Source organism: Armigeres subalbatus, chromosome 2 (assembly GCF_024139115.2).
Source record: "Armigeres subalbatus isolate Guangzhou_Male chromosome 2, GZ_Asu_2, whole genome shotgun sequence".
Taxonomy (NCBI): Eukaryota; Metazoa; Arthropoda; class Insecta; order Diptera; family Culicidae; genus Armigeres; species Armigeres subalbatus.
Window position 1 is genome coordinate 371,334,733 of NC_085140.1, and position 15,306 is coordinate 371,350,038.

General features: G+C 40.3%; 1 protein-coding gene across 8 annotated transcripts in view; it reads left to right on the forward strand.

Annotated features, from left to right (window-relative positions):
- LOC134213068 (vascular endothelial growth factor receptor 1-like) overlaps positions 1 to 15,306 on the forward strand; it is a 141,933-nt gene that overhangs the window by 57,453 nt on the left and 69,174 nt on the right. The window contains exon 3 of one of the 8 annotated variants that reach the window (XM_062691605.1): positions 5,840 to 5,935. The exons of the other annotated variants lie outside the window; for them this stretch is intronic. The gene's annotated coding sequence lies outside the window, so the exon portion shown is untranslated. The remainder of the gene's footprint in view (positions 1 to 5,839; positions 5,936 to 15,306) is intronic. 8 annotated transcript variants of the gene reach the window in all.

Here is a 15,306-nt window from a genome sequence, read left to right on the forward strand (position 1 = left end):
ACCATGGGTTTTTATAAATTGTCAACCCTTTTTTCGGCAGTCTACGAGACGCGCCTTATGATTTTTCAAAACATAAACTCTTTTACCACAACCAATTTCCCAGCGGTCTTTCAGACGCTCTTTAAGATTTTCCAAACCACAATTCATTTTGCAGCAGTCTTCCAGATGTGCTTTGTGATTTTTCCAAACCACAATCCAGTTTCCAGTGGTCGTTCCGACGCGCTTTGTGATTTCCCAAACCACAATCCATTTTGCAGCAGTCTTCCAGACGCGCTTTGTTGTAATACAAACCATCTTGCTTTCAAACCATCTTGCTTCAAATTAAATACTGTATTTTCGCACATTAACCACTTGAATTTAACCTGCCTTTTGAAATTAGCGTCATTATCCAAAAAAACAACCTGGCAGGATCGCCAAAATGTGTGACTCCAAATGGCAAAGTGCGATGACGGCAGGACTCCGTGGCGTGGATGAGTGTGCATGCCACAGAGATCTGACCAGGGATATGGTGCGGCACGAAACTCTTTGCGTGCAGCACGCGTTGTTGGGAGCAAGCCCATTCAGATCCAGAGAGGCGAGTAAGTGCGGATCGTGCTCGGGGCTCTCAAAGGGTCGTGCACTGAGTAGCACTCTAACTGCACTTTTTCGGTTCTTCTTTGGCATGACTTTCGAGATCTAAACGGTGATTATTACACGCGTGTTCTGTAGAAAGATGGTTGATCGGCATATTTTTTGTTCGACATTCAGCAATATGAATAAATAAGATAGAGCAAATTTATCTACTATGGGAAATATGTAAAAGTTAAAAGATAATAGTTTTTTTTCATATGATTTCTTTCGTGTGAATAATAATGAAAATAAATCAACATTTTTACCTAAATCCTAAAAAAACTGCGTAAAAACTACTTTAACAGAAACCCGTGTGCTTTTCAAAACATCACGTAATATGGGACAACCTTATTTCCAAAATCCGCGTATAAAAATTCGCTTGTAAATAACCCCAATGTATTTTTTAATTATTTAGCATCATAATGATCCGCTATTTCAATATCGATCATTTTGACGGTAACTATTATGCCACTGTGCGAAAAAGAAACATTGAGACAATATTCTACCGACTATTCAAACACATTTTAAGATGGAAGAGATTTCTAAGCATTTCAAACATACTCTTTTTATCAATGGTCAATATAATTTGATTTTTTATTTCTACCAACGGGACTTTATGTAGAGTGGAAGATATTGTCAACAAATACAATAACTGTAGCAAATAATTTGCAATTATAAATCGCACTGCAGTGATTTGAAAACAGAAATTCCTAAATTACATTTATCTCTGATCGCCATAGTGGATTTTTAATTGCAGTTATCTATGATTTTTGGATTATTTTCTAAGAAGAAACTGCATAAATGAGTTCCAATTATCTGCAAATACATAACTTTTAACGGTTGTAAAGCAAACAAATAAACAACAATATTGCTTGGCGGGCATTTATTATCATTTCAATTTTCTCGATGAATTCGAAATGCACAATGTGCACTACCCGTGCTACCCGAAAGGGTAGTGCAGCCTTTGACTCGCACGCAGCAGCGAGAGCCCGCGCACCTTCGGCTCTATAGCTCGCAAAATTTGAGAGACGCGCACCCGAAGGTGGGTGCTGCACGAACATTTTTCGCACCGCTCTGAGTATTTAGACAATCCCTGGATCTGACAAGAAGAGGCCGAGTCATGGCTTGCTGCTCATTGATTCACACACTGAGGAGGTAATAAATAATAACACGCTGCTGGTAACTTACTCAAACCCCACGGGTTCCAAACTGACTAAAGTGCTGAAAATGTCGAAAACAACCGTTTGTCGAGTTCTGCAAACCTACAAGAAGACCCTAAGTGTGGAAAGGAATCAGCTGGCCTACAAAAATACTAGAACCAGGGATCGTCAGCTTCGCAGCAAGGTGTTGAGGTGCGTTAAAGCCAACCCCGGTCTTTTGATATGAGATGTGTCCAGAAGATACAAGGTCAACTTTCAAACGGTACATGGCTCTTGTACGACCGTGTTTCGACATAGCACAAGGGCTGCACTTTATTCGTCAAAATTCAAAAGTTTTACATCGCGATTCGACGTTAAAATTTGTCGGGATGATTCAATTTCGTGTTTGCCGACAAGTTCGCGAAGAATGGCATGATTCAGTAAGCGATATGCACTTGCAGTCTGAAAACGGAGCCATTCGTCACATCCTCGACGATAATATAGGTACCAAGTTTTCATCAAAGAAAGTCTGATTAGACCAGCTGCCACCATACTCCAAGGAGTGGTATGCTGCCAACAAGATATCGTTCCCAATTGGCTTAATAATTGGAATTTCGACCAATCGGAAAATATTGGGCACTTTCAATGAAGCGAGTTTGATCGCCGGCAGTCAAGGGCATCCAGCGCGAGCGATGATGGGCTCCATCAAGAGAAACTGGAACGAACCGATCTTTAGGAGTGTAATCATCTAATGCTGTAACTTAGAAATTTAAATAAAAGTACTATAAAGCATCCATTAATGGACCTTTCAAACTGATTGAATCACAAATTTTAAATGTTTTTGTTTGTTTGACATATATCGGTAAACGAATGTACTTTCTGTTTTTGTTCGTAATCTGTTTTCTCTTCAAATCTTTAATTATCATCAGCTGCTCTTTATTTTGCTACATTTGCCCAAATGAAAAACGCATTTTAAAGCATGTTCACTTACGCAAAAAAAAAACAACTGTTTACAACGACAAAAATATGAAAAAATAAAAAGGTCCGAATCGATATGAAAGGCAGCTCCGGCAGTCTGACGATTGCAAAAATTTATCTCGTTATCCGCTATTGTCGGGTGCCAACGAGGCGCAATCTGCCGCGGATTTATTACCACGACACGATGCTTCGGTGCGAAAGGGACTATGATGTAGTAAATGACGATGACATCCGTCGACCACGAAACAAATATGTAGCTCCAAACGGGTGACGGTAATGAAATTATCCAGTCCACGGGTGATTTATGATGACATGAAAATTGTTTTATTAGATTAGGTCATGGTGGGCGGTGTTTCCCAGATATCATTTGATTGTAGTTTATATTTACATGAATATGTTGAATAGAATTATCATTTATTTTTAGTGTTCACCAAAAGCCGCAAGACCTACTCTCATGGGACTATTTATACTACTCTTCTATACGCCGTTTTTCGAAGGTGCCTCGACAATTTATTTTCCCCAAACTAAGATTAGCCCGTAAACAAATTATGACCGAAATGGGCAACGGAAAACCGACTTAAAATCACGTTCTCCAGCACTTGTACAAACGAACCCGAAAACCGAGTTCAACTCCATGACATCACCCTCGACCGAATTGAGCTCATCTTCATCGGCAAAGGCAACTGCATATACGCACGCAGCTGCCATTACTTCGCACCCATAACGTGAACGAGTTGTTGAAGAAATCAATTTTGAAATCCACAGCCGGCCTAATTCGAATCACGCCCCAATATAGACTCTTTCCTTTTCCCTGATTTCACTGGTCGTTCACAGTTTTGCATTAACAAACAGCCAATCAACGAACTAAATGATGATTCCTCTCCTAAGAACGATCAGTGCCAGAGTGGTGTTTTGAACTTGGAAATTCCACACTCGTAACAGCTATGTAGGTACGCGCGCGGTCACCTACCAAGACGCAGATTGAATAAATTACCCGGCTGCTCTCGGTTGTCGTGTAGTTGTGTATCTTTCAGTGGTATACAAACTTGAATAAGCGAAGAATGCTCAAATATGGGACATCTCTATGTGATGACGGTCAGTTTACATCGCACAGCAAGTTCCAATTGGATATGTGATGTTTTTAAATACCAGCGTATAATTTTCAAGATCATGTGTTACCTCTGATTTGATACATTCATATTTGCAAGTTGTATCTTTTGGTTTTTTTGCAAACTGGAGTCAAGTGGCAGAAAAAGATACATTGGCTCGGATTACGCTAAATAAATGCGTAGCGGTAGCATGCAAGGTTTGCACGTAGATAAGACGTTGAGTCTAGCCAGTTTATATCTATTCGAATGAAAAAGTCGTTGCATAGCATTACTTATGTGACTATTAAGATTCATTTTTTTTTTTCTAATTTTGGGTTATGGAACAAAGAAAAATTTCATTTGTTGCATTGCAGTTTGCACTAAATGCGGCTATTGCTGCACATTCCGGGCAATGTTTTAAATTGTGCAACAATTTGTGCAACTTATTCCGTATTCGAAATAGATAAAATAGGATATGGATATTTGAAAAAAAAAAGGATAGGGTCCGTAGTTCGTGATGCACAGACCACGCTAAAGGTATAATAGATTAACAACAAGATAGGTAACATTCGGGAGCAATACTGCCTCGAATTCGCTAGCCATGATAGTTCTTCAGACCGTCAGTCAAAACTTAGTTTTTCGTATGAGCATTGTATCCGCGCAAGGTGAACACAAACAGCTGCTTTCTTTGAAACCGCATTGCCAGACGAGTAAACACGCAATCTATCATCATCGTCGCAAATCCGTTTCCTGCCGGCTGGCTCGTGTCACCCGCGGCACAAATTACCGCTGATTAACCAGATTTTCACATCGTACGCACACACCACCTTCGGATGCTGTGCTTTTCATTAGACGTAGCGGTAGCCACAACACGTTGAATGTACTTCATTCGTGGCGGCTTTCCTCAGACGAAACGCCATCGGAATGCGTGTAGTTCAGTGATCTTTAGTGCCGCGTGTTTCTGCTCGACATTCTGAACCAGCACAAATAAATCGTTGACGGATCGCAATTACCCTCACTGTTGCGGTCGATTTGCTTCAGTGGGTGTTATTATTGCTCGGAACTTTATCCCCCCGCATTACTAACGCGTACAAATATTGGCTTTTCCAGATCTCGACGACCCATAAATACATCGTGCACACTGGATTAAAGCATAAGCGCACGGGTGGAACATACATCACGATCACGCCCGACCGTTATCCAGTCGCCGAACTCCAAAGCAAATAACATCAATTGTGTAGCGCTTGTTTTTAAATCTAGCCACTCACTGTTAGTGTTACCGGAGCTCTGTGTGGGATTAAAAGCGCAAGGGAAAGACATGCGGTTGCAATTTTTCAGCGCATAAAGTAGAGTTGCATCTTCACAAGTGCGAAGCATTCCCAGGGTAACAATAAATCTGGCACCATGCAGTTTTCAGCAACATATTTTCTTATCAATGTCAACTTCCTTGTTATTTTTCGTTGTCGTTACACAGAAGCTAACAGCAGAGCGTAAATAGTTCGCTTGGTTTGAGCATTTAGATTTATTAAGTTCAACTTTATTCTCCGTCGTATAGTCCTTATTGTTATTTAAGAATGCGGTTTAATGAAAACAAAAATTAGGACCTTCAGAACAGTCTTGGGCGTCCACGCTATTGTTTCATTTTTGTTCCTTCATTATTATGAATTTTGAAAATTTAGCGGTTCTGCACTCGTCGTTTTGTGCCAAGGTGAATGCAGAAGAGGAGGCAACAAACCACCCAAAGGTCCAACCTGTCGACCTTCCAATACATTTTTTTTGACACCCCCTCTTCAACTTTCCAAAACTATTGAAGGGGCGAAAAAATATTTGAAACAATTTTGTTCCCATCAATTTCGAACATTATGCATTTCTCTTTTTATCTTGTCGAAATCTATAATTTCTTTATCATCAATTTGCCACCAAGAAAAATTTAAATGAAAATACGATCATGTAACTCTATCTGCATGATTATTCTCTATACGTAGGTTATCATGTCATGAATATTAAGGGGACTCTTACTTACAGATTCCGTGTCCGCTTCCTCGCAACATATGGCGGACCCACTTCCATCCACGTTCTCAAACGGGTTCGCGACGTTAGGCATAAGGACGTAAGGCATAAGTACGTTAGACATAATGTACGTTAGGCATAACGGACGATTGGCATAATGTACGTTAGGCATAATGGACGTTTTATAATTCTACCTTCTTCATATCATAGGCTGTTCTTTGGGTCATTTTATGCCTAACGTCCATTATGCCTAACGTACTTATGCCTAACGGGGTATACCCTTCTCAAACATCTATTGATATCGGTATTTGATGGCTTTTGTGCACAGTACCCGAAATCAAGGCCCGAACCATAAACCATAGATTAGACATAACTGCAGTCCAAATAATAAATTTTACACATCAACTACATGATCTTTGCCTATGCACATACAAACCATAGAGTAGAACAGCGGTTCTCAACCTGGAGTACATGTATCCCTGGGGGTACCTTCGCTAGCCCCAGTGGGTACCTCGGACAAAAATGCGGAAGCATTACCATTTGAACAAAAACTTTCTGATAAAGTTTTGATAATTTTTTATTCTAAAACATGGCACTGTACAATGTACATAATATGCATCGCTATCAGTACGCTTTTCAATCCTACCCAGTACTGGAAAAGGTCGTGATCGTCACAAGACAGAGAGCAAAGCGCCTTTTTCTATTTCAAGCGACCAAATGAAAGAATCGTGGGTTCTTTAAACAATTTTGCATGAAAGGAAGCCATGGAAGAATGTAGTGCTTTATTTCAAAATTCATATTTCTAAATTATTTCAATAGGTACATGCGAAGAATAGTGACTAATCTTAACTAATCATGTTCCTTTAATTCACCGAGCTGAAAATGGTAAAAAACACAAAAATAAAGCAGATATTGCACACTTTCATGCCATGTCACGGGGTAAATATTTTTTGAGATTTGTGTAGCATGCCATTCATCCTTCGCGTTTCTATAGATATTGAAAGGGGCAGATATGAAAACATCGCGTGAAATCTTTCATTGAAAATGAGAAATTACAGTACTGATCCTACCCACCCCAACCCGCACAGTGTAAGGGCTGTGTGACAAAATATCAAAAGGAAAAAACGTCTTATGAGTAAAGTTTAAAAACCTTTGATGTACTCTATCTGATTGAGACAAATAGTCGAATAATATGTCGAACGCGTGTTCCTACAAGGTATCAATTTTTCAAACAAATAGGCAGCGATTAGCTTAAAAAAAACAACTACTTTTTTATAAAAATTCCCGAAAGAACAAAAAGTTATATGTAATTGTAAATCTGAAACTGAAGCAAAACGATTAAAACTAAAAAACAAATCTAACACATGCAATAAGAGCAGTCGGTAACTTATACTGAAAGCAGGCAGATGCCTGAAGAAGTAAGCGTATTCTCTACTCAGTAAAGTAGAGAAATACCAATGTTTCAAAACGTTTCAGTTTAATATCATTACTCAAAAAAATAGCTCCTATCTGTAGTTTTCTTAGTGCTTCATTTATGTTAACACATTGCGAACTAAAATAATGATCCCACTCAAAATTCGAACTTATTTTGTAACCCAAGCTTTTGACAGCATCAATAAATTGAATTTCATTATTTTTAATCTACAGAATTGGTTTACTAAATTGATTAATCCAATTTACCATTAATGCAAATGTTTTGTTTACGTGTAAAGATAAACAATGATGTTGCGACTAGATTATTCAGTGTTGCGACAGACTAGACATGCTATTCAAATTCTCTTTTAAATGATTGACTATTTCTACAATGGACAGATCGAAACAATAAAAACAAAATCTAATTAATTGTTCTGTGTCACATGAAAAGCCAAATATGCTTATGATCTTAAATCAAGAATCTAAAAATTTTGAAGCCTCCACTTGAGCGACGTGAAGGCCTTTTCCCGAAAAGCTCGGTAGCTTCGTTACAAGAGGCTTGGAAGGCTCCTTCTAAGTGTCTCGTAGGCCTCCTTCCAAGAAGCTCGTGAGCCTCCTTTCAAGAGACTCCGAAGCCTCTTTCCAAGCCGCTCGTAAGCCTCCTTCCAAGAGGCTCGGAGGCCGCTCTGGGGTATGTGGCGAGACTATCATCACCATCATCTTTCAAAAGGCTCGAAAGCCTCCTTTCAAAAGGCTCGAAAGTCTCCTTTTAAAAGTCTCAGAGACTTCCTTCCAAAAGGATTTGAAGCCTCTTTTCAACAGGATTTTTTTTTCAAGAGTTTCGGGAGCTTCGTTTCAAGAGGCTCAGAAGCCTCCTTTTAAGATGCACAAAAGCCTTTTTTTAAGTGGCTCGGAAGCTCTTTTAAGAGGCTCCAAAATCTTTTTTCAAGAGACCTCATAAGCCTCATCTCAAGAGGATCGGAAAGCTCCCTCCAAGAGGCTCCTAATTTGTCTTTTGAGAGGCTTGGAAGCCTCATTTCAAGAGTCTGAGATGCATTCTTTCAAGAGGCTGAAAAGCGTACTTTTAAGATGCTTAGAAGCCTCATTTTAACAGGATCGGAGGATTTTTTTAAGAGGTTTTGAAGCCTCCTGCAAAGAAGCTCGGAAGCCTCCTTTCAAAAGGCTTGGAAGTCTCCTTTCAAAATGCTAGGAAGCTTTCTTTCAAGAGGCTCGAGAGCTTATTTCAAGCATGAAAAGCTTCCTCGGAAGCCTCTTAAGTGGAATGGAAGCTTCCCCCAAGAGGCTCGGAATTCGCCTTTCAAGAAGTTTGGAAGCCTCCTTCTTCCTTTCAAGAGGCTGTGAAGTGTCTTTCCGAAAGGCCAAAGAGCGTTCTTTTAAGACGCTCTGAAGTCTCGTTCCAAGAGGCTCGAAAGTCTCCCTTCAATAGGCTCAGAATTCTTCTTTTGGGAGACTTGAAAAACCTTCTTTCAAGAGGCTGAGAAGCGCCCTTTCTAGATGCTCAGAGGTATCATTTTAAGAGGCTTTTGGAAGCCCCAAAAAATCCTCAACGTCTTGTAGAAATCTTAATTAGAATTGGAAAGTTTCACGAAATAATGAAAATTTCAGACAACCTTTTGGAAAACCGTTAGTTTTTGCGTCCGTTTTTCATATATCTACGCCTATTTGTATTTACAGCGAAAAAATAGAAGGTACCTCAATAAGGCAAAAGTCCGGCAGACCCACCCCAGAGTGGAATAAAAATTGAAATATTACTTGGGCTAGATCCCCCAAACTCAAAGGCATCCGCAGCCTTCTTGACTCGTGCTGTCAAGTCTCTGCTGCACCCGTCGCATAATGGTAATGTCAGATCAGCAAATATCATACGTTCAGTTCGTTAAGCCCTCCCCGTATAACAGAACGTATCATCATCATCAGCCAAATGGAAGTCGTCTAGATGCTTCAGAAAAAAATTACCAAAGTAGTATGGAACACGGTCAAGTGCCATGATCTTGGCGATTAAGCTGAGAAACGACAGCGAAGATAAAATGCATCCTGGCCTCCCATCAGTAACTAGCCGAAAGGGGTCAAACAAAACTACGGTATAGAATACCATGCTTGTAAAAGCATTGTAACGCGCTTCTCAGAGGCCGACGACCCTATCTGAAAATTCCTTGCATCCCAAGGTCACACGCTCGTGACTAAAAAACAAAAAAATCTTCCGTAATCAATTAAAAGACACTTTCAACTTGTTAACATATTAACATGATTGCTGAACATTTGGGACAAACAGCATGGAATCAGCCCTTAGCACCACAGCTGACAATCGATCGACCTGGGGGCCCTGGATTTCACGCTTTGGATGGCTACTTCTTGAAGAATACTAACTGAAACTTAAAAAAGGTATTCGAAGTACTGGAACCAACATGTTTTCTGTTCAAGTCAGTGAGTATTTGATCGATAGCATCTTCCACTTGCATCCACGATATGCTCCACCCAGGTGTCGTACTATACTGCAGAGGAAGCAATGTTCTTCGTGGGCGGGAGCCGTATTTTACTGCTCTGCTTCTTCCCGTTCTATCGCAGCGTTTGCTCTAAACTTCCATCGAGTTGCATCAGTAATCCACTAACTTCGCTAAGTGCGCAGTACACCCAGGTTGCTCTCACCCTGTGTTGATAAAAACATTATTGATGATGGTTCACTGCTTTTCTGCGCTGCCACCTTCCGGAACATCCACTGTCCAAGTTCCAAGCTCTTCAACGAACTCTCTCCACAGCTGGTTCTTCTAGACGATCTGTGTTAATCCATTTCCGACTCCACTTTCATATCCAGCCAAATACTAGTCCCACCAACTGTATGCGTCTCCAGATAAGTGAGCCAAACGTTGCTGCAGTCGGGACACGGGTGGACTGCCCGCGCGACAATAGGGGAAATACGCAACACCAGGTAAATATTTATCTCCTCCGTGATATTTCACGACGCCTGATTGGAGCAAAACCGAATCCGTGGCATCCAACGCAACGTGAAAAACGCAACATATCAGTAACTCACAAATTCAATTGATCGACTGAAGGTAAAGGCCTTGAACATTTCGATCAACTTCTGCAAGTTTTGTCGTTAGATCAACCATCAACATTTCGACATGTCCTGCTGCCAAGAGTGTGACGCATTACCCGCGTCAGCTTCAATTCCTGCAAGAGATTAAAGCAGCCATCCGAAACACGAAATCCAATAAGTCTCCTAGAATCGACCGCATATCAGCAGATGTGTTCAAAGCCGACCCCATCCGAGAAAATGCTGCATCAACCAACCACCGACTGTGTGTGACAACTGACGGGGCGATGCTCTTAAAATTATGTGCAAAGTTATCCTAATTCGGATACATCGGAACACACGATATTCCGACGGCATCAGGCTGATTTCCGCCACGGAAGATCATGCGAGGACCATCCTAGAGCAGGTCAACAATTCCAAGAGTACATTTGGTACTGCCTAATATCGAGCAAGCAGTCAATCGTTTGAACCACGAAAATCTGTTAGGCGCGTAAGGCAGTTCCGGACAAAATCGTCGGAAGCGCAGTATACGCAGCTTCCACGTACAGAATCCTGCACAATGGAGCCCATTCGACCCCATCCGGGTAACCGCTGGAGTGAAGCAAGGATGGATGTATTGTATCTGTTCCCCTTCGTAATCGACGAAATCGAGAGCCCACCTGAAGGAGCAGCAAAACGATCTCAACCTGGTCGACGATAACTGCTCTACTAAAGCTGTTCCATGCAGAGCAAGTTGAACGATCGGTCTAACGCTTCTCTCATCAATATTCATAAGACCAAATAGTTGGATGTCAATACTAACCCCTCCAATCCAGCGCTAGTCGGACAACCAGTGGAGAAGGTCGAAAACCTTCAACATCCTCGGAGCCATCCAGCGTCGGACGGCGGAACCAAGATCAACATGTCGAAGACGGATGAAGAAGGCCAGAGTAGTTCTTGCGAACCTAAGAAACTCGGAGATTTAGTCAATGCACCAGACCACGAACTAGTCTTCTTCGGAGTTATAGACATTGGGGTACGGAAAGGCTAGGTACGGGAAAGGTACAGGAAATAACCTGCTGGTCCCTCAGATTCGTTATGTTGGCGAATATACTCTGAATCCAGGGGTGCGCTGCGGATCTTACACTGAGTCGGTTAGTACCAATACGGGATTCTCAAGCGCATGCCGGAGTTTGTTCGAAACAGTCAGCTTTGTCCGGGTGCCCCGATACCTACTCCACGAACTAAAACAGACTCATTCGTATATCTCCGTTCGTTATTCGCGAAGTCTCTGCTTAGAAGCTTAGCCAACGACACCAAGTACAATATTATGTTTTGCCATTCATTCAAGCAAACAATCAAAAGATAAAACTGGGTACACGACATTAGGCTAATTGCTGCTACTTTTGCCAGGTCAACAAACAAATGATATTTGGGGCAAAAATTGAGCAATACCAGCGCCAGACGTGTTCGAATGCAGGTCAATTAATGGTTGGCATACTCACCTTAGCAGAGGCCAACAAGCTATCTACACTTCCTGGAGTAATCACTGAGGTGTTGAATATACACTGGGCCGAAACAAAAGCGCCAATGTGCTTTTGGCAATGTTTGCTGAATTCATGAGCTGATTAGGTATAATGATTTTCGTTAAAAGTGTCAGTATAATCTGTAACTTTTTTGTTTTTTACGTACGTACTATTGCGGAACAATTGCATATAAAAAATCGAGATGCCCAATAAAGACGTCAGGAGTTTGAAGGTTCCAGAAGTAACGAAACATGAAAGATTTTTCCCAAAACCGAAAAGATACATATTGGCAATTTAAATCTTAAAAATAGTTGCAGAAGAAGATTTAAAAAATCAATGTGATGAAACACAATTGAAAACATTTCTAGCTTTAAAGGAATTTCATGACGACTCCAACGTAAGATTTTTTTGCACTTAGATAAGTATCTTGGATTGATGATCTATGCACCTATAACTCGATATCAGTAATATGTTTGTTCTACTTATTTTAAAACCTCCAGCTTAAAATGCACTCATGCCAGAGCTTATTCTGCATTATTCCTGATAGTAATCTGACACTAAGTAGCGCAATCTATATAGCAATACGTCCGCCAGGTCCATGTCTCTGTGGGACAACACAAAAGTGCAAACTTGTACATTGCACGCTGCACACGCGACCCGCAGACGGTTCGACCAGAAAAGGTGTGACCGCAATCTGTTATTTGCATTTTGTTAGCTTCCCCTTCGATCAGGCTAGATTAAGTGACTCTATCAGTCTATCAGATGTGGATAAAAAAAAAGGAACCTTCAAACTCCGGTGGTTGTGACGACGGATAAGTCAATGCAAAAAAACCAACGACAGTGCAGTGGTTGCTTGGTCTGCGGGGAAATACCAGACGGTGACAATTTCACCGATTCAGTGGCATTCGTTGGAATTGAGGCACGTAAAATATGTGCATCACTTATCCGGAAAAAAGCGGCAACGTATTGCCGTATGACAGCACGTAAACTGACGTCGTCTGCGGAAACATTAGCCGTTGGCGATTTGCATGCGGTAAACCGTTAGTAATTGTATCATATTTTCTGTAGTCACTGATAATGGAGAAATTTACGAGACAAAGGCTTCGCGTCACTGTGTTTCGGAAATCGACGCTATGATGACCAGTTAGATATTAACTTTAAGCCGATTTTTTTTCGGAAATGTTAACATAAAGTTGTTTAAAGAAGGAAGGCATTCCTATGGTTTCTCTAAAATAAACATTTTGAGTTTTCCCCACACACGAAGTTCCCAAGCATGGGCACGACAAGATAACAAAATTCAATAGATTGAGTTGCACTGCAGTTGATAGCCAGTCGAGTAGTGGGCGCACAGATGCTTCACGGCATGTGCAAACATTTAAGGTGAAGCGTTGTGACACTCAAATTTATATGTAATTGTGTCATAAAAATCATCAACCATGGATTTGTAGTGGTGGCAACTTCCAATACCAATTCAGTAAGCATACACGTGGGACAAATTTTTTGTTAACATCCGACAACAGTAAACATTGCAAGCATTCGGAAGAGCTCAGCCCAATTTAGACGCAGTATTAATTAATACAGTCTAAGTATGGGATTACCTGATGGAATTTGTCAGAAAAGCATCAGTTTTTCTTTAGTTTGGGTGAATATTATTGGATTTTGTTTTCACTACGCTGGCTGTTTATGTTTACATCTTAAACTGATGTTGCCAGCTGCTCAAGCGCACCAATAACAAGACCATTTTTTGCTCCGATTTTTCAATTTTTACAATGCACCCCAGAACAGAATCAATAAGATATTATTATTGAATCATTACATAATGCGTTAGGAAAAGATTGATTAATTTTATCGATATTTTACATGTTTCCGCTATGATTTCACAATAGTTCATATCGACATCACTGTCTGCTGCTGATCAATGATTGCTTGCATACGACGCTACCGACGACGTGCAAAGTGTTGAAACCGGCGACGTCGTTAGCATGGTGCGTTACTGGGGGGAATTTTTTCACTTTGTGCACTTGCTTATATATCTTCCCTACATTAGCGCTATGTGATAATATCATCATACCGCCGCGTAGATTGAAGTTCGAACTATGTCCAGATTTACTTTTTTGGTGAGAAAATAGTCACGTATGTAGTCAATATATGAATTAAATTTATCTGTGCATATCCGGGTGGGTGGGGTGGTTGATTGTTTGAATGTGTTGGTAAGCAGCAAGGCAGCCATTCTGAATGACATGTCATGAAGCCGTTTTTATTTCAGCTTTCCCAATCGTGTGACGAACGCTACTGCATATGTGCATATGTGCATAGATATAAGAGAAAGCGTGATTGTCCATATCTACAATGTGTTCGACGTGTGTGTTCATTCAATGACTATCATTGGACGAGCAGATGGGTATCAATTGACTTTTCAGGTAATGCAATGTTACTTGGTGATAAATCTTTGTGGAAATGCTTAGTGCTTGAATGGAACCAGTATTCAACAATTGTGGAAAAGATTACATAACATTTTCAGGGAGCCAGAGATGGAGTCGCATTTTCGCTTCAATGTAGGATTTAGTTTTTAGAATTATTTTCATGGATAGGATCTATTCGACTTTCTAATGAGAAAACAATATTTTATATCAAATGCAACTTACGGTGAGCAAATTGCAATAAGTGTTACGTAGGAAACTTATTCGTAAATTTATTAAAGAATTCCCTCAGAAATTTCATTAGCAATTTCTTCAGAAATTCCTTATGAATTTTCATCTAGGTTCCCTTTTGAAAGCTTCTTTAGGAATTTATTGGGAATTACCTCTTGAAATTTATTTGTAAATTCTTCGGAAATACTACAGAAATTTTTCAGGGAATCCTCCAGAAATTAGTAAACCCGTACACAATTTCCTAAGAAATTCTTTCCGAAAATACAGGAATTATACGGAAATTTTAAAGGAGGAGTTCTGCTGGAAACTTATTAAAGAATGGAATAGTTTCCGATGCAAATCTTAATGTACCTTTCGAAAATAAAAACTAGTAAAAGAAATTTCCGAAGAATTCCTTATAGAATTTCTGGGGATTTGGAGAGCCGTCCATCGTTCATGCCGCAAAAATCAGTGAAAATGGTTCTCGACAACGATCAGACGGGCACAAGAAGACGAGATGCGCAACGAACAAGCTGGATCGATCGGGTAGAAGACAATTTGCGAACCCTCCGTAGAATGCGTGGTTGGCGACGCGCAAACTTTTATGCACTGCAAAGGCCATTTCTTTCTTAGTTTGAGTAAATAAAATAAATAATATAATATTACGTTCTATTTTATCTGCAATAATGGTGATGAGATGTTTGTCGCGAACTTTTCAAACAAACGAATTCATTTGTATTGTTCAATAGATGGCTGTGCTTTTGTCTAAATGTTGACAGCTATGTATTTAACACTAATTAATGATTTGAGTGTATTACTTCTTCGTGAAGATAAACGATTTACAATGATATGGAAATGCTAATATTCTCTTCCAAACTTAGA